This window comes from Uranotaenia lowii, chromosome 1 (assembly GCF_029784155.1).
Source record: "Uranotaenia lowii strain MFRU-FL chromosome 1, ASM2978415v1, whole genome shotgun sequence".
Lineage (NCBI taxonomy): Eukaryota > Metazoa > Arthropoda > Insecta > Diptera > Culicidae > Uranotaenia > Uranotaenia lowii.
In genome coordinates this window covers 159,756,144-159,783,178 of record NC_073691.1, presented here as the reverse complement: position 1 = coordinate 159,783,178, position 27,035 = coordinate 159,756,144, and the positions used below count along the sequence as shown (strand labels likewise).

Genomic DNA, 27,035 nt, shown 5'->3' with positions numbered 1-27,035 from the left:
GTAGTATTCTTTTACTTGTACAATTAGACTGAGTCGATTTGGGGTCATTTTTTTATTTCTCAAACCCTGGGGCCTAAAAAGCTTCGTTTTGGTTCAAAAATCAACCATGATTTTTTGCAGAATGTTCAAGTAACGTTAACAAGAGTAAATTTGAACATTTAGGTTGGTACGGTAAAATTGAATATTTTGTACTAAAAAATAACATCAATTTGGTTTCTTCAGTGGAATCGAGCCTGCTCAAGGTTTTTTGCTGCCAATTTCTCAATTCCTTAATGAAAATGTACAATGTACATATACACATTCGAAAGAAATATTCAACTTAGATGCTTGCACTGGTTCAACTTTTCCACTTTCCATTAGATCCTGTCCATACTTGCAGGTGTTAAGCATTGTTAAATTTTTTGACAACTCTAGTCCGCTGATAACAACAACATTAAGCATATTCAGTGACCGCGCAGTATCGAAATGTGTTTTACGTCAAAATCAAATGCAAGTTAAAAGATATGAGCTACAAAATCCTTTTTTCAGGAAGGTATAAGTTTCTTTGGATTCATCATTTCGGCTTTTGAAATTGATAAAATATGTGAAATTTCTACTGAAAAAGAAAATTTAATTTGAACAAAAAAAGATTTCTTTTTCGAAAAATTATTGAACAAATCTGATCTTCTTAGTTTAAAATAAAAATCAACTGTGATGTTATGATTTTTCGAAACAAAAAAAAAACACCAACAAAGCGGACCAACGTCTGTCTCAGGAAATAGAGTAGTTTTTGACATGTCTTACTCACACTTCCTGAGCGTGTACAGATGAGTCGGAACAATTAACCTCAAAATCTCGCGGTACAAATTTCAGTGCAAAAACTAGGCAGCCAGCTGACGAACACGGTCGTTTTTGAAGTTGATGTTCCCAAAATTGAAAAGTGTTAGTGGCACTTCATGAATTATGACACGAATACTACTAATGAGCTTAACCGCTGCCCAGTAAATAAGAAATAATTTCGCTGTAGCTAAACTTATATATCGATTTCAATGCTTTTCCACACCACCAAAACGAATTTTGAATGGTGAAAGAACAGTACTATCTTGATGCAAACGAAAGTCATTTTTATTTTCTTGTAGTTTTATGGAATGTCAAATATCATATGTCTGTGTGAGTGCACTCTAATTCTCCGTGACTCAGATTTGAAGGAAAACAATTCAAAATGCGCCAAAACTGGGAAAACTCAAATTTTGATTAGAACGGCAAAACTCAGAAATGAATAATTGGGGTTTTCGCGAATTCTGAGTTGTTTTTGTTCAGGCTTGCACGAGGGATGACTATGGGTCGACTGAATGAAAATAACTCAACATTTTATGAAATTTCACAGCAATTTCGCATGGAATGTCGAATTTTAATGAGAAATTCAATATTGTACGGTGTAGTCACGTTTTGTTTCATTTATTTTTTTTTTTTTTCAAAAATTACAATTTGATGTCCGATGTGGAAAAAAACAAAACTGAGAAATTTTCCTCACGGTGGGTGGGAACCCGCATGGAGCAGTATTATACAATGACTATTCCCATAACCTTCTTTCCAAGACACTCAAAAGGTTACTTCTATAGTTTTGGATTATTAATGTAAGATAAAGCTTATCATTTTTTCATGAAATGGAATCGTTTGGACGCACTTTACGATACGGTGAAAGGGTCGTTAAGTAGAGTAACCATTCAATTTTTTTTGCTTTTTTCTAGACTTTCTCTGGATTGAAAATCAAGTGGTATCATACATGTAATCCTCAGTTAATCATTATTTCAAATCATTTCGACGATACGGTATTTCTTCGAGCTAAGATAATACGATATCAAATCAAACGGAATAGAGGATTCTATGAATAGTTGTTTCATGATATTTGAAATAAAAACAGGCGTTTCGGTAATAGGTGTCGTTTTATTGATATTTATTTAAAAAAAAAAAACTCAATTTACCTAGAATCCATTCAATCAAAACCCAACATAAGCAATTTAATTGGGGCGCAGGAGGTCATCCGTAATTATGGTCGGTGTAGTTCCAGATCTTGTCCTCTTGTTTTCAGCACCTGACGAATGATATCTGGAAAGAAAACAGAAAGACTGTTTTATTGATATTATCAATCATAATACAATCTCAGGTTAAATTAATCATGAAACTTTTAGTCCTGTAATGTTTTTAACGTTATTTTAATTACTTCTAAAGTTTCTTATCCTTTTTTATCTGAAACTTAATATCATTCCAAGAAGAATTAAAATTAACGAAGAAGTTACCAATAGAACGAAATTTGTCATTTCATTCGAAAAACATAAATATTTCAATAAACTTAAATTTCAAGCTTGTCTTCATATAAACAGATCTACTTCATCAATGAACAGAAAATATTTTGACTATTCTTAAACAGTAACCATTTTAAATGGTTTTAAGAAAAAAATAGAAAACAGATTGCTCACCTGCGCTTATCAATGACGCTTGCCATGTTTCATAGTGGAGGCTGATCTGATTTGGCATAAGGAATCTATAATCAGCCTAAACCCGAGTCCTTCTCTCTTCTAGCTGATCATATTCGGGAATCCTGATCCAAGACTGGTGAACGAATGAACTCGAAGTCATTTTCTTCCTTGTGTTCCGTTTGAAGTTCAAGTCGTCCAAAATCGGTAACACAAAAATAATGTTTTAGGGATCTGAAAACATATTGTCAAAAATAAAAAAATAATTAAAAAACACGTTATTCTGGAATCGATAATAAGAAATCAATATTTTAAATTAGATTGATTCGATCTCAGGTCGATAAATTTAAAATTTCTAACTTAAAATTTTGTTAATAAAATTACCTTTCTGTGTCTCGAAATATAGATCGAAATCAGTTAGATATTAGCTTCGATAAATTCCGTAGCAGCAAATAATTCTCGGCTAATTCCGGATCAAGAAGATTCGTGACTGTTAATCGTGTTGCGTTGTAAAATTCTTGGGATATGTTCAAAACACCAGTTTAAGCACCAAATTACTGAAGAGGTGAACTGCTCCGTCACGCGAATCTGCCAGGTTGGATTCTTCATATCAATTTGGAGCTTATTTTTCGCCAAATGCCAAATCTATTTTTCTCTACTGCAGATTGAAGGAAGATTCTTTAATTCGTGAAAGAATTATTCTTGATCGGATGGTAAGACTCAATGTGGTGATCTGGTGATTGGTAAGCGTGGTGTGATGGTATCCGGCCACTAAGAGGGTGTTAAAAGAAACGGGTGATCCTTTACCACCTCTCATGCGCTCAGCTAAAGCATGAGAACAGTCATTCTGTCAATTCCTGCCAAATACAAATTTGTTTTATTCATAGAAATTTGTCATGTAGTACAATTAAAAGATACCCACCTCTATAATGACACCGATCCTCTCGAATGATTTTATTGTCATGAATAAAATGCCCTGATACATACACCTTCATCAGGTTCCTGACAAATTCGGGCTTCGATGCTTAACTGAAGCCTGAGCGATGAAAAAAAACATTTTTATTAGAATAATAATGCTTCAAATTATTGATTGAAACTTACGGCATATACATCGTTGGTGGAAGCGCCGTGAACTGTCCTAGAAAACCGTGGAGTAGTTTTCCACGTAGTCGTCCTGCCTTCTGGGAAACAGAACATTGCTGCCGGCTATTTACATCGTATTCTCGGAAGCCACCATGGCTACAGACTCATTTGGTAGTAGCGGGTTTAAGTAATTTCATTCCAGTGTTTTCGCTTGTCTTTGGTGACGACGAGTGGCATGCTGATCGTATTGCGGAAGTAACGACCTAGAAGCAGCTTTCAGTTGTCAAATTTTCTGTTACGGGTTCCGGCGCTGTTCTAAAGAAAAAAAAATGACGAAATGGGATGGAAAATTATACTAAACACTGGATACTTACTACAGGCGCACCGAGCATCGGGTTTTTTGATATTGTTTCTCAAATGCTGTTTCCTTGTTGGGTTCCGGAGCGGAGCGAAATTAGCTTCATAACCTCAAACTTCCTGTTTCCGCCTCAGCTTCGGCTGTTGGAGCTTTGGTCAACATAATGTTGAACGTACTGGCCTGTACCCTTCCCTGGCCCTGGGGAGAAATGGCCCTAGTTTAACTTCCGGTAGATCTTGCAGAAGCGAACTAAACAAACAAAACAAATGACGATTACTGAGTTTCCCGTTGTTTCGTTAGCTTGCGGTGCACCTTTGAGATATTGCAGATGTATTAGCACAGGAAAATAAATTGAATTATAAAAAAGCTAATATTTAATAAAATTACTTAAAACTTACGTTTAATTTGATAATTTAGAGGAAAACGGGAATTTCCGCACACTTTAAATTCTTTTTGTTTGTGTTCTTTCTCGTTTGCTTTGTTGACAGTGAAGACACATAACACACTCAGGTGCATCCTGAGTTTTATTTCAAGGATTATTACTGGTATCTTTCTAAAATATTTTTTTATCGTTTCAAGCGAAGACACATAAAAATGGAAAAGTTTTTCAAAAATAAGAAGATTTCAGAACGATTACTCTAATAGTCACTATTCATGTAATCAGAACAGAATAGTATTGATGATAAGGTGTATGATATTAGACTATGCGGGAAGTGATTTGATTGCTTCACTTTTACTTCGGTGCTCCTTTTTGACGGTCATCAGATCCACCATCTTCTTGACCCGCTTGAGACACTCCTTTTTGCTCCGGTTCGGCATGCATTCCGCAACCCGATCCCAATGATCCGCGGTACACTCCCTCGGTCATCGGTCGCATCGAATCTGCAATTGACAAAAAAATATTCAAAATTAAATTTTCTTTTGGACGTTCCGCTAAAACTAACCTTATTTTTTTCAGTCCCAGCTCCATGAATGGCTCTCCTTTTTTAAGCCACCAGCACTTCCTGCTGTTCGATGAGGTACAAATATTCTCAATGACATAATCGGTCCTGGTTTAGCCGATACTTACGCATATTCCAGTGGTAAAAGTTGCCCGCACGCAGTGGGAACCAACCTAGAGGGGATCAAAATTTGTAAATACAAATAAATTAAACTAATTTGAAAATTTTACCCGTCGCCGTCCGACCAAAAACGTTTGTTTTCAACCGTTTACGAAACGCTCTGAGTTGTTTTTATCTTTTTTGCTCGAAGAAGTGTGCGTCTTTGCTAAGTCCCAGGATTTGGAACTCGCTAGATGAAAACAACTCAAAATTTTGAAGGTTTCTCACTCAGTTGTTTTCATCTTCATATATGGTGCGACTCCTGAACCAAAACAACTCAGTCTCTGAATAATTCAAAATTACCGTGTGAATTCATTTACACACAAAATTTTCGAGGCCGAAAATGAGCAAAATTTTGCTCAAATTTGACCAGCTAAAATCTTAGCAATCAATTTAGCAATTTTTTAAGAACTAAAATTTTAGCAAACGAGAGCAAAGTTTAGCCGCCGCAATTTTTGCTCACTTTTCTAGCAAAAAAACCGAAGGAAAAGATCGCACCGGACATGAAATTTCAATATTTATTGTTATCCTTTGCAATTTCGAAGGGAATGTTCGATTATTTAATAGAATACAATATAAGTTCACTTTCAATTGATGTTTCTCTTTATTTCGACACTTCGTAAAATGGAAATTATTTAATTCCGATCCTGGGAACGCGAAATGCCAAGCGATCGGCACCGTGGTCGTGCCGGATTCACCGCATTGAAATTCCAGTTGTGGTCCCTTTTGATTTTCGGACTGCTGCACTAAAAATCCGGAACCCCGTCGGCAGCAGCAACCTGATAGAAAAAAAACATCAATTAAAAATCGGGAAAATTATAAGTACACTTCTTTATGGACTCTTACCTGTACGCATCCACTATCGATTTGGCTACCATTTGTCGTGAACTTAGCCACTAAAAGAACCGCCAGCATCGAATTTCCGGAACGGCACTGAATCACGTCGGTTTGTTTTTTTGTCTCTATCGGCAGCGGCTGCTATCTAGAAATAAGGCGGCTAGAAAACCTTCGTTTTACTAGATTCGAGCAAGATAAACTTTCTGATAACTAAAATCAAGTAAATTTAGCTTTTTGCTAAATCGAAAGTAAAAAAATATTTTTGCTAACGGAAAGTAACAGCGAATTTTTGCTAAGTGGAGCCCCGAAAATTTTGTGTGTAATGTTTTGATTTTGATGTGACGAATTCACGTTTGTTTTATTTTACCCATGGATAAAATCAAATACACGTGCGATATTCAAAAAATGGTTCAACATTTAACCAAAAAAATAATAATGAAAAAAAAATTACAACAGAACAGGAAAAGCTAAGCTATTCTTACCAAACAGACTCAGATAATTGAGATTGTTTGTCAAGAATCATCATTATGTCAACCAGAGAAAAAAGTAAATAAAAATCTGACACCGGCTTTTATTGTAGATGGTGACTTAATGGTATATTTTTTGTTGCGATTTTCATTAAGCTTCTTCTGTTAACAAAACATTGCTTAACAAATTTTGTAAATATTACCTCTACTTTTGTTTTATTCAGTTTTTGTAAACCTCTATAAATGCGGCAATTCGGCTAGGTGGAGGGTTTTGAGAAACTCTAACTGAAATGATTGTTCAACAAAATTTTGTAAGTATCTCGTCCATTTAACTGATTTAACAGTTCTAAACAGTAATATAATTTAAAGCCACATTCAATATACTGTAGTTTTGCAATATACAATCAGTAGAATGTTTATACGATGTCATTTGGCGTTTTCTCAACAAGTCCCAGATCGTTTTATAACTATTTACAAATAATTGGCTTGTCACAATATTTTTCCACTCGGGAACTTGAACTTACCCTTGACGGAGGTTTCGGGGTTAACGAAATCATGCAGTTGAAAGTGATCTTCACAAATGAAGCTAAAGATGTCATAAAATGGTAATTTTTCAACCACAACGCAATTAGGAAGTGGAGCAGTCTGCATCGAGCTCCCGTCGCGCGCGATCGTATTTTTCTTTTCTTCTAACGAAACGGAAAAGATTCGCCGTTTGCAAATTGGAAACGCGGAGTGGAAATGGAAGAATCTGAACAGCCTTATCAATGAAAGAGGGAGTATTCGTTTGTAATTAAATGGAAATCATTGGAAAAGCGGGTTTGGTTTGTGAAAAGTTTAGTGAAAGTTGATGACTTTTATCCCATACAATGGATTAGCATTTGAAAGAAAATTATGCTGTTACAAGTGCAAAAAAATGCAAGACGAAGCTAGATCTGGGGCTACCGAATAACCCAAGCTTTGACGATTGCATGAAGTTTAATGATCCGTTCGCGGTAAAGTGGGAAAAAATGTGGGTTTCTTAAGAAAACTGGTTAAAATTGCTTCATTTACTGTACGGCATGTGAAAGATGGGAAAGTGATGAGCAAATATAGAGCCGTGCGAGGGGGAGAATGCAACGGTTAGGGAAGTGATTATTTGAGAAAACCGAAATAAGCCGGGTGGGTAGAAGTCATCAATTTTGCATAGATTGGTGTGGAATATAATTTAGAAAGCGAAAAAACTTCCACATGTGAAAATTAGTGTAGAATGCGATGTTGGGAAATGCACCTCTTGCGCCTAGGGTTTTGTGTAACTTGATGCGATGGTTGCTATCATCGCGCTGCCTACTTGGACGTTTTTAAGCGGTTTGCGTATGTTCGAGTTAGCGTTTTAGGTTTGCCTAATAATTCAACGATATTGTGCCTTGTTCCTGTAGAACAAGCGAAAATGAGAAGAAATGTGGATAAATGTTCAAAAGTTTCTTTGTTAGTGTAAGTGTAACTTATAAAGGATATCTGAAGAGGCTTGAGTGGGAGTGTTCAGGCATGTGGCAAAAGTCGTTTTGCGTAAATGAAGAGAGTTGTGGTTGAGTGTTGAAGAAGATGAAGGTACAATTTAGACTAAGGACGAATACACATCAAATATGGGTTTCATTGTTTGGTGAGATGTGTTTCGAAAATGGTAAGATGTGTTTTCTCATGTAAATGACTACATATCTAAGAATGATTGATCAATTGCCAGCTGGCCAGGTATATACAATACAAGGATGCCGGAATACCTGTTGTAAATATATAACAGGAAACTGTTATACAATTTTGATTGGTTGCGCACCTGATTGATTCATTCATCCAAATTATACTAACAGTTACACGTAATACATTCACTACATAACAATTCACCCGAAGCCATGGTTCCGGGTATGGTGTACGCTGATGATGCATTGCAATTTATTCAAATAATGCATATGATTCCATACTTTGGTCAAACTGCGGTGAATCCGTTCACCCATGGTGGATTCTCAACATACATACATACAACATACAACGCAATTAGGAAGTGGAGCAGAAAATCTCACGTTCTTATCTAATTTTCATTTCTATCAAAGTCGATGTATTTTTTATAAGCTTTATGGTTGAATTCTACCCAAATTTGGTTAATGCGCTCCAATTCAAAACCGGTTCTTTAGTGGTTTTCGAAATATATCGTGTTATTTTTTTCTATCAAAAGTAGGTAATCAAAAACGACCATGTTCATCGCTAGATGTAAAAAAACAAATAGCACAATGCAAATGTGTGTGTGATATATCGAAATTTTTCCTTTTGTGTATGTGGTCGTTAGTTTCACGATAACCCGTAGATAATGCTGCGGAAGAAGCGCGAAAATCAGCCTTCAGTGGTCAGTCTGGGTATCTGGTGTCTGCGCCTTTTCGCGACAACTGAGTCAGGGTTACTCCGAATGAGCGAATAATTTCGGGCGGTTTTTGATAGGTTTAAATGGTGAAATAGTTTAATCCAATATGATTATCTTTGGAATGCAGCAAAGCACACCGGATCTGCTAGTAAAATATTATTAAATAAAATTAAAGAAAGAGAAATATCAGATCAGTTTGATCTACCGAGTATTTTCAAATTAAGGAATCATTCATGCTGTTTAAAAGATTTGATGAAATTTAAAGTTCCAGAAAATAGGTTTTAATTAAATAATTGAATCGATTAGTGAATCAATCAAAATAAGCTGGCTCGATAATATTCTATACAGAGTTCTCTGTGTCGCCAGATTCTGAAAAGTCTTCGGTCATAACTCAAAAGAGCCCAAACTTGATTAGAATAATTCTTCCTCCAAACTTATAAATTCACTGTAATCCTGAAATAAACCGGATCCGATCAATCTTATTTACAAATGTTTTTTCGCTCGCCTTCCTCCAGGTCCCATCGTCATCGATCCGGAACTGCCCCAGAAAGTTACTCGCTCCAACTAACCCAGATAAGTTTATCCACCCGCAATCAGCGTCGTCGTTCCGAAGGATAGCCTGCAGCAGCCAGGCAGCCAGGCAGCCAGCGGAAGCCAATCACCGCCCGCGAATCGAGGATAAGTCTCTGGAGCCACCCGCCAGCTTATGGTCGGAAAAGTCCTAATTATCCTACCCGAGTGGGAGCCTGGAGGTGTGGGTGGAGAAAGCCGAACCGTTTCGAGAGGATGGGGCCGCGGAAGTGGTGGCTCGTGCTTCAACTTTTGCCGCAAGGTAAGATGCTACACCTACAATCTAGTAGACTAACATTATTAGCCAGGGAACGGCACCCTGGCCCTGGTCTTCGGTCGGTTGCGGTGATACTCAATCTTTGCCAGCAAACTCTTGCAAGTTCGCTGCTCACACAGCTGTCTGGCTTTGGTGTTGTACCGGAACCCGAATGAAGATCCCTGGGGGCAGGCGGTTGAGCGTTTCAGAAAGAAGTAAGGTGCATTCTTCTAATTGTGTTCTCTGTACTAATTCACTGGTATGGCGTGCTTTGGTAGGGTAAGCAGGTCCCTGAATAAGTCGAGTTTTTGTCGAGACTAGGCACAGTTAAAAAATTCTGAAATCAGAATTTTGCTGGAAGCTCCACGATTGTCGTTTAGGATTACGGTTATATTTGGAAGGCATTTGCAAGATAATTTCAATCGGACATTAAAATAACCGTTAAAAACTTGTGTCCGTTTTACCCGACCTGGATAGATATTTTCTTGAAACCTTTTCGGATGAATTTTTGAACTTTTTTTGTAATACCACCCATCATTTTCTGCACAGTACTGCTGGTAACCTCATTCGTCATCTTGTTCTACCACTTTTCCATTTGAACGGGTTTTTTTCATGAATCTGCCACATTTCTTCAGTTTGCCCTTAACTATTGCCCAATATTTCTCGATGGGACGAAAATCCGGACAGTTTGGTGGATTGATACTTTTTTCAACAAAATCGATCTTGTTCTCCTTATACCACTTAACGCATCCCAGCTGTAGTGGCAGCATGCCAGGTCCGGCCAGAACTTCATCGGACCTTTGTGGGACCGAATGAATGGTAAAACCCTCTTCTGGAGACATTCTTCTTTGTAAACATTTCCATTCATTGTGTCCCCAGTGATGAAAATCTTAGTCTTCTTCCCACAACTATAGATCCCTTGCCAAATCATCAACTTACGAGCAAATTTATCTGCGAAAACATAGTTGAAAATTTAAAATTGAATAATTCAAAATGCGCAGTCATATCCTTTACCAGAAGCTACACTCCAATTCAGTTCACGTACTGTTTAAGCGGGGAAGCAATAAGTAGAGTTTCCAGCGTACACGACTTAGGCGTAAAACTAGATTCCGGTTTGACCTTCAGGGATCACATCAATAGCCTCGCTTCGGATGGTCTCGCGATGTTTGGAGTAGTAAGGCGCTTTGCTGGTGAATTAGAAGATCCATACACAATTGAATGCCTATATATTAGCTTGGTTAGATCGAAGTTTGATTTTGCAAGCATAGTTTGGAGGCCCATGTACCAAGTACATATAAATCGATTAGAAGCTGTCCAGAAACGGTTTGTGAAATTTGCGGTAAGGAATCTTGGTTGGAGAGAGCAAATGCTAGAGTATGAGAGTTTATGTCATCTATTGGACTTGGAGCTACTAGAGAATCGGCACCGCATAAACGACTTAAAATTCTTCCTGAAAATAGATCGAGGCATCATAGATTCGTCCTTTCTACGGTCCCGAATAACAACCAATTTTAGCAGTTTGGTCTTAAGAAGACGCAGGCGCTACGCCGTTGAGAATCGAACAACAAATTACAGCCGTAACGAGCCAGCGCACCGATACATGAGGGAAGCGAACCGCATAAATAACATAATTGACTTCAATTCAAGTGTACAGACAATTTTAAACATTTACATTATGTATTCAAGACGACAATTATATTTAAGATAGTCTTAAGTTTGCGGGATGACGGGCTCAGCCCACATATCCATCAATAAACTAACCAATAGTTGAATCTATCGCAACATTCCCTTTACGCTTCGCAAGGTAAAATTTGATACCGAGTATTTGTCCAAAATCCATTTTGACGTAAGTTTCCTCGTCCATCAAAATGCATCCGTTGTATTTGGTCAACACTTTCTCGTACAACTTCCTTGTCTTGGTTTTGGCAACCAGGTTTTGTTTCAGCATCCTGTTGGGGAGTTTGCTTGCATGATACGACCGCAAGCCTTCTCGCAAACAAATTCGTTGAGCTGTACTGTGGGTCGTCTTGAACTTTTTGGTCAAATCACTCAAGGAGATTCTAGGATTATTGTGAACTGATCGAATTACCTTTGCTCGCAGCTTCCGGTCATATGTTCCACTTTTACGCCTGGTTTGTTTTGCTCGATCCACCGTAAGGGTCTTCCGGTAACGTTGCAGCGCCGAATTCACAGTTGATTTAGGATATTTCAGGAATTTCGCGATCATTACCCCTGACCACGTCGGTTTCTCTACGTGAGTGTGCAGAATTTTCTCTCGCCTTTCACGTTCCATCGTCGATAACTTTTGACTGACTGCTTCAATCTTAATGAAATTTTCACCACTAAGTAAACAAACCATTCGGATCAAAACACTGTCAATAGATTCGCGATGTGGCAACTAGGGGCGCTGCAGTAAATGAAAAAATAAAACTTTCCCGTTTTCTCCTAAACCGTTGACTAACAGCTCAATTGGCCCTGCACTGCAGGAAAAAAGGATTATAGAATTTTTCGCGAATTATATGCAATTTTATTTTTTCAAATTTACATATGGTTTTATTCAGGCATTTTACTCATAAAGTTTTATGTGCCGGGAGTATTTTTCCTTACTTTGGGTTAGTAAGAGGGGGGATATGCTATTTTCTGACAAGAGAAAATTACATCACTTGGCACATCCGCAATTTTTTGTTTCGTTTTGTTAACTATTTCAAAAGCCTACTTTCTGAAAATCAACAGTACGTCTCAAACATGTTGCTATTCAATAGATAAAGTATTCCCATGATTAGATTTGTTGGAAACATTTTGGTTTGTGAGATTTTGAAAGTGTCCGTTTTACCCGACTTTCCCTTACAAGCTATTCTATTTTCTTTTTCTTGCACCTACCACTATTCAACATTTTTTCGGCTTGCTGATTTTGAACATATTTTTCCTTTACATTTTAAAAATATTATTTCCATATGTTTCCTACAGTAGGTTGGAAAATCACATTGAGGAAAAAAATATCATTCAACAAAAAAGTGACACCTACATTTCGATATCCAGTTCAAAATGCTGAATCCTAACAAAATAAATTCAAATATGACAATCAAAATTTTTAGATTTTCGGTAATTCAAAAATGTAAAGTCTGAGTAAATCGGTTCAATAAGATATGCGGCTCAAAATCTGAAGCTCCCACTTTTTTCTCGGCTTTTCTCAAAAAACCCTACAGTCCACTAAAATTTATGAAAAGTTTCAAGGTGCCTATTTTGGTGCTCAATTGATCCGGTGACTATTTTCAAAAATCTAAAATAAAACCTTCTCGTTTCAAGCAAAGTAAAAAAAATCATGATTCCTTTGATTACTCCTGAGTTATCGCATCGAGAGGCAATCTAACCCCAACATAAGCTATGTTTTGAGTGAAAATTTATCTACTGCTCAACAGAAGATAAGCGATATTTTCGAACTGTGCCAGCTCGGTTCCATTTGGGTAATTATCGGAGCATGAAAAGGCACCCGGTCTGTCTCTGAGTCGGGACCGAAGAGAAAAACAAGCATTCCCATTAGAGGGGCACGACCGCGTGCAGTAGACGGAGCTGCCACGAAACCGAACCATCTCTGCAGATAATTAGGCTAATAAAGGCAGGGATCGCATTGCATCCCGTCTAAGAAGGTTGAAAGTAGAACTGAGTCGGTGGCATCCGGTTGAAGACTTTCCAGCGTGTTCTCAAATCTTATGCTGGCGCTTACCGTCTTTCGAAGAAATTTTATGGGGAAAGAGTTTAACTGACGCAGATTGTAGCCACAACAATGTGTTGTGGCAGTATCTATGGTTTTTTTTAAACCACGAAAATTAAAATCAAAATCATCTATCAAACAACTTCTCTAACAAATTTATAAACGTTTGAAATTTTGGATCATTTATGAGATTGCGTTTTCTGGTCGTTCTATGCGATATTTCGTTATTTGGACCGAAATCTGAATCATTAATCTAAAATGCAGTTCCTGACCCTTTTGAGCGATATTTCGCGATTTGGACCATAATTTGAGATTTTTTTTATCGTTTTCTAGTTATTCTAACCGTGATTTTCAAAGGAGATGGACAGTATAATAGAAACATGAGATATCAAATTTCGTGCATATTTTCCTTGGATGATTGAAACCTTGCTACCCGTGTCGATCATGTACTTCAGTTTAGCGCCGGAACCATGACATTTTTAACGAAAGCACTGGTCTACCACATACATAGTCTGGGTTGATCTTCGTGCGATTCTTATCTCGGTTTCGCACCCTTACACCCACTTCCCATGCGTCCAATCTCTTTACATCCTTGGCATCTAACCGTGGGACACTTACTGAATGCCCAATCTTTACAACAACGTGTCTTCATCGACTCACTGCGTGTTTCCTCACTACTACTACCGCTACTACTGCAAGAGGCACTCATCTCCGGAGCTTTTGGCAAACCATGCGATAACGTTCCAAAAGACTCAATACTCTCAATCCAGTGCAACTCTTCCAACAATTGGACGACTGTCATAATTTTTCTTGTACTCAGGCCCGATCGTTTTATATGATTACGAATGGCACTTAAAATGTACGTAACGATTTTCTTCTCGGCGAAACCACCTTTTCGACCATCGTCCGACGAATCCGAGAGGTTCTCAATACCAGGCAAGCCTCTCGAGTCGGTATAAGATGCTGTCATTGTCGGGAAACATCCGAGTCTTAGCGATCAAAGTCCCAAATGTGTGCTGCGACAGGCGCGAGTCCAGGACAAGCTGCTCTCGATTCGGTACATGACGGGCAGCCGAAAAAGCCCCTGGCCAAAAATCCTAGGGTTGCCAGCCAAAGAGATACAAGAATACCGGACAACGGTCGGAGTAGACTGACCCCATCGACGGGGGGCTCTCGAGTAGAGTGCGTCCGACCCCACGATTTGAAGCTACAAAGATAAGGCAACATAGTATCTGAGAAGTGCGGTTTCCAACGACCGAAGCTGCGCGGATAAGAATTGACCTTTTTAGCAGTGGAAAATGTTGGGAAAGGGTCATTCTACGATCGAGGAATACTCACGGGTAGAGTGGCTCTCGATGTGGGCTGAGCCATTCGAGTCGAAGAAGAAGGACGTCTTCGTCGGGAATTATCCGAGAAGTTGCGTTAGGTCCTTGCTCTCATTCGGCACACGACGGGCATAAAGGTGCAAACCTCGAATCCTGGAGATAAAAGGTCGGGCTTCGATTCGTTAGAGGAGAGGACAGGCATCGAGTTTTCAAGTGAAGAGGTTTGTGTGTTCAACCCCGAGCCTTTACGATAAGAGGTCAGGTCTCGCGACGCAAGAGTAGAGATCAGGCCTTTGATCAACAAGAGAAGGGGGGAAAGTGGTTACCTCGAGTCACCAGAGCAGAGATCGGGCCTTGAGTCGTTTAGAGGAGAGGTATGTGTACGCCAACCTCGAGTCGATGCGAGAAGGGGTTGGATCTAGAGTCGCGAGAGGAGAGATCAGGCCTCGAGTCGCGAAGAAGAGAGGTTTATGTGGGATCCATAAGTCATTGCGATGAGATGTCGGTTCTCAGGTCGTTAGAGGAGAGCTCGGACTTCGAGTCTTAAGGATGAGAGGATTTGCTGAAAGAATATGCAGCGCACTAGCGCGAATAGACCTTCCACTATTGAAGCAAAGTTTGAGCTGGGAACTTGGTATTTGGCCCCAGGCAGAGTTTAGGGAGTAGGAGGTGTACACGAAGTATATCATGAGTCTTTTAGTTTTCAAAGCCTGCTCTTTCTTCTGGTTAAGCGTTTTGCGGCCTAGCCCAGCCGTGAATTTTGAGTAATATCCTGACTTAGAATTGCTTATTTACATTCCACTACGACCAATGCGTTTCTCGACGAAAATACGCACTGCGACGCAAAACGTTCCTAGACGTTGAAACGTTTGACCACCAGAGATGCCAAATGTTTTTCAAAAGAGTTCGGAAGATTTTGAAAAAAATAACTGGATAAGTAGGGAACTTTACAGATGATGACCCTTTTTCTTGGTAGCTTTTAATTGATTATCTAATTTTACATTCTATACATTATCCATGGTGGTGAAGGCTGGCCGGATACGCTGGGCGGGACATGTTGCGAGAATGCCGGACGACTGTCCTGCAAAACAGGTGTTCGCTACGAATCCGGTAGGAACAAGACGAGCGGGGGCGCAACGAGCAAGTTGGTTAGACCAAGTGGAGCGTGATCTGGCGAACGTGGGGTGCCCGAGAAATTAGAGAACGGTTGCTATGAACCGAGTGAATTTTAGGAATTATGTTCGTCAAGTTATGTCGTGAGACGGAATACTATGTAAATAAAATAAAATAAATAACATTATCCATGCCTGCCAACGTTGTGGAAGTATTGAAAGTACTACGTTCTCTGTTTTACATCTCACATTTTTATTACTTATTCTAACCATTTTCTACCATTTTGCTAAGAATATTCGAAATTTTTAATGTTTTAGTATCCAAACTTAAATGTCCGGAAGTGTCTGGAAAAAATCATAAGTCTGTAAACCTGAAAAATTATCTGACGAAAGTCCGAAAAGTCTGGAAGATCCCGTCACAATCTGGAAGGTTGACATCACTGTTGACGACACGGGTACTCTTTTGAAATCTCCAACTCGTTTTGAGATATTTGACTGTATTTGGATCCCGACGATGAACCAATACAACTTAATACACGATGGTACTGAAAGCTCTCCGACGAAAGAACTTCCAAAGAAACGATCACACTCAGAGAGAGTACAAAAGTAAATTGTTCAACTTTTCACCATTCGGATCATGCGTTCAGCACGTTGTTATAAATTTCACTTTGGTCTTTCAACTTTGCCAATGCACGCCTAGGTAAGAACCCTCCTTTTTATTAGTCGATTGGGTGAGAGAATACACAACACCTTTCTCTAAACGTCCTCTATCCACACAGTTCTCACTAAAACGTTGCGGTGTTCAGACGTGATTCCGATTCGATACGTTTTCCCGATAAATTTTCTTTCGAGCCATTGTTCACTAACACGGACATCTAATCCGTGTGACTTTTTTCAATCTCCTTTTCATTTGTGCTTCGTAGTATTACGTCGCGAGTGATATCTCACCGACAAGATGTCGTTGGATAAAAATCCACCATGGGGTGGCCAAAGCAACAGAAGATCGATGCCTGCCTGGATGGATTCCGCGGGCACTCACGGTGACGCCCAGTTTCTTATCCTGAAACCAGTAGGCAACAGCAAGCTCCTGAACCCGTTTATTATCGCCAAGACAGTGGACCAAGCTGTTGGACGAATAGATTCTGCCAAACCAACCGAAGGAGGTAGCAGCTATCTTCTCAAGGTTCGCAGCCACCAGCAAGCCGAAAAATTGATTAAAATCAACTAGCTGATCGATGGATCCACGATAGTAATCGGTATGCACCCAACACTTAACTCCACCCAATGCATCGTGTCGTGCCGCGAAGTTTTTGGCATGAGCGACAAAGAGCTTCAAGAAGGACTAGCAGAACAAGGCGTCACTCGGGTTTATCGTTTTGTAAAAAAGGTTGATGGTAAGGATGAGCCCACAAATACCATGGTTCTGACCGTTAAAGGAACCACAGCTCCAACTCACGTCTATTTTGGATACATCCGAACACAAACCAGACCCTATTACCCACGATCTCTGATGTGCTACAAATGTGGCAAATACGGACATACAAAAACCCGCTGCGAACACAATGAAGCTTGTATGCAGTGCGGGGTTGCTGATTCCCATCCCAAATGTACTAATGATCCATTCTGCTTGAATTGTGGAGGATCCGTGTTGATCTTGGCATCTCCCAAAGCGCCGCTGTGAAAGAGTTCCGTTCCAGATGCAAAGCAGCCAGAAACGCTAGTTCCGTTCAACATCGTATGGAAGCAGCCAGAACCATCAATCAATTTGTCGCGAAAGATCAACGAATAAAAGAATTGGAAAACATTATCTCTAAACTCACCGCCCAACTCAACAAACTACAAGCAACCCCCAAACCAAGTATTGAAACTGAAGTTTTTTCGACCGATTCCACACTCACCGCTCAATTCAACAAACTACTAACAACCCCCCAACCAAATATCGAAGACGAAGAATTTTCGACAGATTCCGATGATACCATGATGTCAGAGACTAGTACTGCTTCTTCAACACCTAAAAGAGGCCGCAACCGAGATTCATCCGAGGAACGAAGTGCCAGAACTGAAGTTGAACTCAGAAAGAAACAATCTCAACCATCACCCAACAAACCCAACTTGGCCAGTAAGAAATCCCGAATAAACACCTAGTCCCCTCCACATCCTGGTGAGTAAACTTATTTTTTATTACCTTTTTCAAATATGTCCAGTTCTCATAATACCTTATCATTCGATCGCAATGCACACCTGAACTCCTCCCCAAACATAAATCCTGTTTACTCACCGATTCCCAGAAATCCATCCACTATCACCCACATCCCAACAATAGACCCAATTCCGTCCAACAACCCCACTACCAGAACTCCAACCCAAAAAAGAAAAATCTCATTTGTACTTCAATGGAACCTTCGAGGATTGAGAGCCCGCGCCACCGAAATGCAACTTTTAATCAGAAACTACTCTCCCATCATACTTGCTCTGCAAGAAACCCTAACATATCAAAACAAGATACCCCAAAACTTTTTTAAGGATTACACTCTCCACTTAAGTACAAACCACGGACAAGGATCTGGTCTAGCCGTCAAAACTGGATACCCCTATACTACTATTACTATTGACTCTCCACTTAATGTGGTCTGCATCCGTCTCAAACCACCAATCAACCTAACAATATCCTCGTTATACATCTCACCCCAAACAAGTTTTGACGAATATTCCCATGAACTTGAAGAATTGTTTGGACAGCTACCCCAACCGGTCCTAATTCTGGGCGACTTTAATGCTCACTCCATTAGCTGGGGCTGTATACAAACTGACAGAAAAGGTGCATTCCTAGAAAGTTTTTGTTCATCTAACCATATTATCCCACTAAATAACACTATGCCAACAAGAATCGACCCCTCAACTGGTAACACTTCTGCCTTGAACTTGAGTGTTGCGTCCCTGGAGGTTGTCCTAAAGTTCACTTGGAAAGTCCTGAATGATACTCACGGAAGTGATCACATACCCATTATAATATCCTTGGAACAATCCACACCCCAAGTTGCCACCAGACCTCGGTGGAAATACGAGGAAGCTGACTGGATTGGCTATCAAATCGGAATCGACCGTGCCCTTGAAGGATATAATCAACACACCTACGATTCCTTCGCTAAGCTCCTCTTTGACACCGCACGCTTGTACATACCACGTACAACCGGCGTGCCTGGAAAGCCGGCCGTCCCTTGGTGGGGTCCCGAAGTTCGTCAAGCCATCAAGCTTCGTCGAAAAAAGCTCCGTGCCCTTAGACGCCTTCCAAATGACCATTACAATAAGGAAACCGCGCTTAAAGAGTACAAAGCTGCACGCTCGGCTGCTCGAGCTGCTATTAAGTTAGCTAAAAACAACTGCTGGAAAGAATTCGTTGAGGAAATCAATCCCAATACCCCATCCGCCAAGCTTTGGGAAAAAATTAAACGTTTGAATGGCTCAAACCGCACCAGTCGATACCATCTCCTGTTGGGTCAACAGTACTCCAATGACCCTGCTCTGTTAGCTGATTCTTTTTGCGAGCATTTTGCGTCCGTTTCCTCTACTAGTACTTACACCAACGACGACCCGACCACTATCGACTTTAATACCGACTAGAATTTGCAATACAACTCCGATTTCACCCTCGAGGAGCTTGGTGCTGCCCTCCAAAAAGTTAAAGGACTATCCGCAGGACAAGACGAAATAGGATACCCGCTGTTGAAGAACCTACCACCCATTGGCAAAATTGTATTCCTTAAAATATTAAACGAAATCTGGCAGAACGGGGTGATACCACAACAATGGTATCTTATGAGGCTTATCATCCCCATCGCAAAACCGCAACAGGACCTACACCTCATCAATAGCTACCGCCCCATCACCCTCCTTGACTGTTCAGGAAAAATATTGGAGCGAATGGTCAAGCGTCGTCTCGTCTCCGTGCTTGAGTCCAGCAACAGGTTGGATATAAGACAGTACGGCTTCCGCCCTGGTTGCTCAACAGATGATCACCTAACAGTCCTCGAAAGTATCCTAGACGATGCCCTCGGAAAAAACCACCATGTTGAATGCCTGTCTTTAGACCTTTCAAAGGCCTTTGATCGGGTTCATAGGCACAAAATATTAAAAACTCTCAAAGAATGGGGAATATTGGGAAGACTAGGCCATTTTGTTAAAAGTTTCCTGTCCGACCGTAAAGCAAGAGTATTCACCGACGGAAAACTATCCCCATCTCGTATCATTACAAACGGGGTTCCCCAAGGTTCCGTCATTGCCCCTACGCTTTTCCTGATTGGAATGCAGTCTCTGTTCGACATCATACCGGATAATGTTAGAATGCTAGTATACGCCGACGACATCACCCTCCTCTCCGTCTCACCATTCCCCAAACAAGCTAGAAAGAAGTTACAAACAGCTGTCGATAAAATAGCCAACTGGGCACCTACCATGGGTTTCACGTTCGCTCCCGAAAAATCGAAATTAATGCACTGCAGTCACAGGAAGAGAAGATTAAGCACATTACCGCCACTCACTATGGACAACAAAACAATACCTCTAGTTCACACCACCCGCATCTTAGGCGTTTGGGTGGACGACCGACTAAAATTTGTTTCACACGCCAACAGAGTCCGACAGTCTTCTATTTCAAAGCTGGACATCCTTAAAAAAATATGCAGCGCCAGGGGCGCTGGTTCTCGCACATCTTTATTCTGTTTTGTTCACGGGTGGCTCCTACCAACTATGTTTCATGGACTCGGCTTGTTCAGTAGAGGAGAAGATCGTATCTTTAATAGTCTCGAACCAACTTACAACCAAGCTATCCGTATTATTAGCGGAGCATTTAAAAGCAGCCCAATAACATCCCTAATGGCTGAAAGTGGGCAATATCCTTTTCAATACGTCCTATCCAAGAACCTAACGCATAAAGCCATTCGCTGGTTATCCTACCAACGTGACTCAACTGTCCCCATGATCAGACGAGCTGAGGACTTCCTACAGAAGCACAACACATCTCTTCCTGCAATAGCTGCTCGTCCCGAACCTAGACCATGGAAATACGATTCGCCAATCCCACAAGTGGATCTAAGCCTGCTTTCTAAATTACGCGCTCGAGAAAGTTCTGTAATCGCCCAGTCCTTTTTCCTTCAACTCGTCGAGAGAAAATACAAAGATCTTCCCAAACTTTACACGGACGGTTCTAAGTCCGCTGATGGCCGTGTTGGATGCGGGATATTTTGTAGTACTGGCAGCCTAGCACTTGCATTACCCTCTAAGTGTTCTGTCTTCAGTTCCGAAGCCTTCGCTATTCTGAAAGCAGCTGAAGACATGTGCCCCCAATCCGGGTCTGTTATTTTTTCCGACTCGGCCAGTGTCCTAAAAGCTGTTTTGGCCGGAAATATTAAGCATCCTTGGATCCATGGCTTATCCCGCCTTGCCATCCAGAAAAACATAATCTTGTGCTGGATTCCCGGACACACCAATATCCCGGGCAATGAAACCGCAGACCGATTAGCTACTGAAGGCAGTCAACAATAACCACCAAATATACCCATCCCTCCCAAAGATGCCATCCACTGGCTAAAGGAACAGCTTTCTCTCGCTTGGAGCCATGAGTGGAACGTATGCCGAGACAACAAACTGAGAGAGGTAAAGAACTGCACTTCAAGATGGAACGACCGGAAGGCATTCCTTGAACGGCGCACCTTGACACGGCTGCGTATTGGTCATACAAGGCTGACCTATGGTCACTTAATGGGAAGAGAAGACTCCCCCGTATGCCATGCCTGTAATGTGCCACTAACTGTTAAACACATCTTAACGCAATGCCTAGTTCACCAACAAGCCCGAACAGTCAGGCAACTTGCAAACAGCCTACGAGAAATTCTTTCCAACGACCCAGATGAGGAGGAAAAAGTGCTGTCATTCCTTCGTATGACCAATATTTTTGCAGAAATGTAAAAAGAAAAACAAAACAAAAGCGACAACAACAAAAACAACTGCCCCGGACGGAAGAGGGATGAATCATCCTTCGGGATGAAAATCCCGAGAAAAAGAAAAAAAAAGTCCTCTATCCAATTTCACACCCCCTCAACAAATATTTAGACTTTCAGACCTTCACTTTTGCTCAACTTCAATTCCATCTACAGTAGTAATGAAAGACGATAATCACCAGGGACCATGCAGCGATAATAAATTCTTATCCCCCCGACGGAGACCTACAGAAATCTCTCAGAACACGTTGAATGTTTTCTCTAACTAACCTTTATTTGTATATCCGGATAGGTAGTCGGTGTAAGAAGTGAGTATTAGTGTAGTTGTGTAGAGTTTGACAAAATTTAACGTGTTCCACCTTTTTCGTATCAAATTCTTTACACATTTTTCTCTAATGTTGTCCGGCACCTTTGAAAATTTTACAATTTTCAGTTACGAAGATTTACCAAGACTAACTAAGAATTTTGGATTTAATTGGGATCATTATTTTTTAACGTGTTTTCTGGCTATTCTAAGCGTTATTTCGCGATTTTGATCAAAATTTGGGATTATCATTTTAAAATGCAATTTTTGGACGATTTCAGCGTGTTGTTTCGTGATGAATCCCGTCACTCGGGAAAAGGGGTTTCTGTCCTTTCTTATCTAACAAATCTAACAAATTCAACACAAACCACTTCAACATAAAGTAATCCCAGCATACATGAAATTGTATCAGAAATGATAACTTAAGTCGTTTACAATGGTGTTGCGAATCGCAATTCCAACTTCATAGTGAAAAGATCGTATAAAATGTCGACTGAAGTCAGTTCAAATCGGATATGATAGAAAGTCCGCCATGTTTGTAAATTTTGAAATGATTTTGCTTCCGCGCAGGCTTCAAATGAGAAAATGTTCTCTCATGTTCTCTCTGCAACTAAGAAGTGCATCCAGATGGCTAAAAATCAGATGAGAGTTGAGTAATATTGACCAATGAGAGAACTGAAAAATATTATCGCTGGGAACGATTTGAAGGCTGTGAGAGCAAAATCGCGCGTTCTCTTGCATGTTTCCGATAGGTTCGAATAAGGTGTCGAATATCGCCCAATTGGTGTAGTTTGCGTCGCTTTAGAAAGAAATGAAATTTATGTATGTATATTGCTTCCACTTTGATAGGTAAGTGCTGTTTTTTAGCTTTTTACGCGATCATTCTCTAATGTTTACTACAATGTTTACTGAGTCTTTCCTATTTTATTTTGAACAAGGGTTGTTATCAAGTAGAATTCCGATCAATTTGTTCACTTAATTAATGAAAGTAATTTTTGAGAGTTTTACCAGATTGGACGATTTTTTCTAAGAGATCCATTTCCATTCGAAAGAGGACAAGTTTTCGTGAAATAAAATACGTAATTAGTGAAGCAAAAAAACACTACCATAAGTTCAGGAACACCTCCTTTCAATCTTACAAATAGAATATGCTTCGATTAAGAGTAAAACAACTTTTCTAATAGTTTCCACTAAGAAACTTTGGGGACACTTACTTCTGCTGACACTTCCCGGATCAAAGGAAAGACATCAATCCTGCTGGCCAACTTCCGAGAAAGTCATTTTCCCGAGAACGCAGATTTTTTTTCGCTTTTTGGCTAGCACTTTTGAAACTGGTTTTCCCAGGGCCAGATGCCCGAAATTGAAAAACGAGAAACTCTAATTAGTGTCAATTATTTCCCCCAAACAGGAATGCTCCGGAAAACCGGTGGCAGCAGCAGCCAACATTTGGTGAACCTAGGAGATCCTGGAAGGTTCGGATTTGGTGGCCTCCCCGGGCCATTCATCATCGGACGGGTAGAATGGACCGAACGAAGAAAACAGAAAAGGCAAAGAAAAACTTTGCCCATTTGCCCCATCGCTAAGCAGGACCGAATTGGCTGTAAATACACACTTTTCTACTTGAGATGCAAATGGACCCGGATTTCGGACGGTAAGAAGCAGATAAATAATTAAAACGAGCGATGAGAGAGATAAAAAAAATAAAAAAAAAAACAGAAGAAAAAATGCCAGAGAAACATCGAAACTTACGTACCTAGATAAGGCAGGCATATTCGAGGGAGGTCAAGTAAAACAAAATTACACTGAATCTGAGATGGTTGAGAAAATGTTTCAAAAATCTGACAAAGTCAACAAATAAAATGATAAAGTTATCTAATAAGCTTGTAGATAGATAGGTTTATTTTGGAATTTCTCTTTTAAACAAAAAAAAAAAGTGGAGAAAGATTTACAATAAAAAACATATGAAAATCTAACTTTGATGAAAGATCGTAGTGAAATCATTTTTATACTGTCATACTTTTGAAAAATTAGATAAAAGAAAACATGAAATCAAAAATATGGTAAAAAAAATCCGAAAATTTAAAACCACTGTACTATAGAAACAAAAATTAAACTAACACCGACCTGTTGATAGCTGTTTTATGGTAGCGATAGTTTAGAGATTAGACTTTCTAACCATAATCATGTGGAAAATTTTGTAATAAAACGAACCTGGAACACATTTATTAGAGCCTAATTCATAGCAAAGTTAAAACTATAATTGAAATATTTATGATTGATGTTGATGTAGTATGTTCAGAAAAACAAAACCAGTACCTTATGGTTAGTTTATTTTTGGGGAAATAAATTTCGGCAGCAGAATTTCCTAGCAGATGTGTACATAGCGGCAAGGGAGAGGCAGAACATTAAAGAAAATATGAAAATATTTTATTACTCCAGAATCAATATATTTTGTTGATGTTTACAGTAACTAGCGTAGATGTTACGGCAACAGTAGTTCAATCGAGGGAAAAAAATGCAAACTTGATTCCGATGAGCCCCGAGATTTTGCAAACCTTCGATGGAGCTTCCGTAATTTTCAATTTGCCTTCGTTTGTCCTTGTTTAATTATTTATTTAGTCTATCCCAACCAACAATTTCACTTTGATTGGAAGTTTTCATTATCGACATCCTAATTAAAATAGCACAAAGTAGGTCCGTTAAAAAGTTGAAAAAAAAATAAATTTGAAAGTGAAATGATGGCAAAAAAGCACGCTTGGTTTGGTAAGGTAAATTTGAAATATTGCATATTATACAAACCAGATACGTAGTTATCGACTTGGACTGATTTGCGTTGCACAACGCACATGATGAAGAAAAATAACAAAAAAGTTTGTTTGTTGGTTTCCAGTTTTAATTGAATTCGATCCATTACCGTTTCAATTTGATTACCTTCGTTTTCAACACAGTGAAAATAAAAATACAAAAAATTATGTTGGTGGATCATTGGCCGAATAAACGTCGGGCTGAAGTTACGGCAGTCGAAGTGGACATTAGGTCAAATGGACGTTAATCCAACAGGACACTCTGTTCAAAGCACGTTAGACTAAGATTGTTAGAATTTTTTCAGCACATATCCGGGTCGGACAAATCCGAGCAATTTAATATAAAAACCTGGCAAAATCCGAGCATTTGATTCCTTATTTAACGATAAAAAATCTGGGCAATATCCGGGAAAATTTTGTCAAAACCTAGAAATTACTCAACACAAATTGAAAAAAAAATGTTTTTTCTTCAAAACTCATCGACAGATTTAAATTCATATTTAAGGCTTTCCTTTTATGATTATTTTTGAAAAAAAATTAAAAAATCGGAATCCGAAAAATCTCGCACCATTACGTTAAACCAATATGGATCACTATGCTGAATGCACGTCATTCCGATCGGATTTTAGGCGAGTGGATCTTTAGTCCGAATGAACAGCAAGCCCAATAAACGTTTGATTATGTGGATCGATCGACCCAATTGTTTTTTTATTTTGAGATTTGATCTTTTGAACGATTGAATATTAAAAAAATGGGACCGACGCCCACTGGCTCTGCTGTTCATTCGGACTAACATTCGACAGGGTGATGATGATCATTTTATTCATCGTGAAAATTTGAAAAAAAACCTGAATCAGTGAAAAGATTTATTACTGTGTTGTTCTTCGTGAGACTCGAATGTTTCTTCAAAATTAAATATCAACAACGCTCAAGTTTCAAAAATAAATTTCAACAACTCACAAGTTTATTTTCCACTTTAAATTTATCGATGCAAAAAGAAAATTTCAAGCTCCTTCCTTCTACATCGGGCCGACTATCCGATTTTCAATGGCTACCACAGGTAACAAGTAAACTGAGTAAAGTTAAAAGTGTATTTGGATAGCTGATTAAATACTCTGATGCAAGCGTGGAATAGCAATCAGCAAGCTCTCGATGCGGGGTCTGGCACATGGGTTTTATTTATTTCGGGAAACGTTTTATTCCGAGCTAAAATTTTTACTTATGAAAAATTAATTCTGAAAATTGATTTAATTTATCAATCAGAAGTACAGGATTTTTATTTTGCCAAAGAACGCTTGATTCATTACATCAGAGTTTTTTTTTTGTAACATTATCACGTCTAAACGAGTGATCAGAATGACTTGAAATTTGATACCCAACAGTTTTGGGTTTGTTTAAAAGTTAGAAGACTCTCTCGCTAAAGGGAGAGGCAGAAGGAGAGAAGGGTGGTTCTTCCATTTGTTTCAAATGAGATTTTTTTTTTACTTCGGAACAACTAAAACGACGATTTTGATATTTGTTAAATTCCTTCAAAAAGAATTAAAAAAAAACGATTCTTAAATCAAAGCTTTATCTGAATAAAATAATTATATCTCATTGAGATGAGTTTGAGTAGTATTTTTGATATGCTCTTCTGATCGGGTATTTATTGGAACTCTGAAGCTATCATTCCAATGCATCCCAAACAACAATTTAAGTTTTATGCCAACCTTCACAGCTTGCTTAAGACTATTTCATCCAACAAAATAGTTTTATTCGACCGTATATACTTAGCTTTAAGAAACCCTTCAGACCCCTCTAAAGACTATCACGGAAAAAACTCATGGAGTCTGATAGAAATTTTACTGTGGGATTTTCAATATATCAAGAAACTTCCAGCAACCTCAAAACATAAGCGCACCTCAAAGAAAATCCAGGTTGGCCAAATTTTAAGAATATTTTTATTAAAAAAATAATAATTCAAGGAACATATTAATTTGCTTAAATGATTCAATTTTGGTTTTGCATTGCAATTCATTACCTAGGGGAGATGGGGGCGTAATGGCCACCTTAAGGAAAACGCTTATTTAACCATAGAGAACAGCTGTAATATGTGAATTACATCATTGTTTCGTGTTCAGACACTCAAATAGTCGATTGCCTAATTGGATGAAACTTGAAAAAGTAGATAAAAACGTTTAAAAATGCATTTTAAAAATTTTTGCCGAAAGCTGAAAACCAGTCACTGTAGAGGCATAATGAGAAACCCCCCGAGGCAGTATGA

At 39.2% G+C, this 27,035-nt stretch overlaps 1 protein-coding gene across 1 annotated transcript in view; it reads left to right on the top strand.

Annotated features, from left to right (window-relative positions):
• LOC129740690 (allatostatin-A receptor-like) overlaps positions 1-25,997 on the top strand; it is a 407,612-nt gene extending 381,615 nt beyond the window's left edge. Inside the window, exons 5-6 of the mRNA XM_055732449.1 lie at positions 9,209-9,525; positions 23,377-25,997. The gene's annotated coding sequence lies outside the window, so the exon portion shown is untranslated. The remainder of the gene's footprint in view (positions 1-9,208; positions 9,526-23,376) is intronic.
• The last annotated feature ends 1,038 nt before the right edge of the window (positions 25,998-27,035 follow it).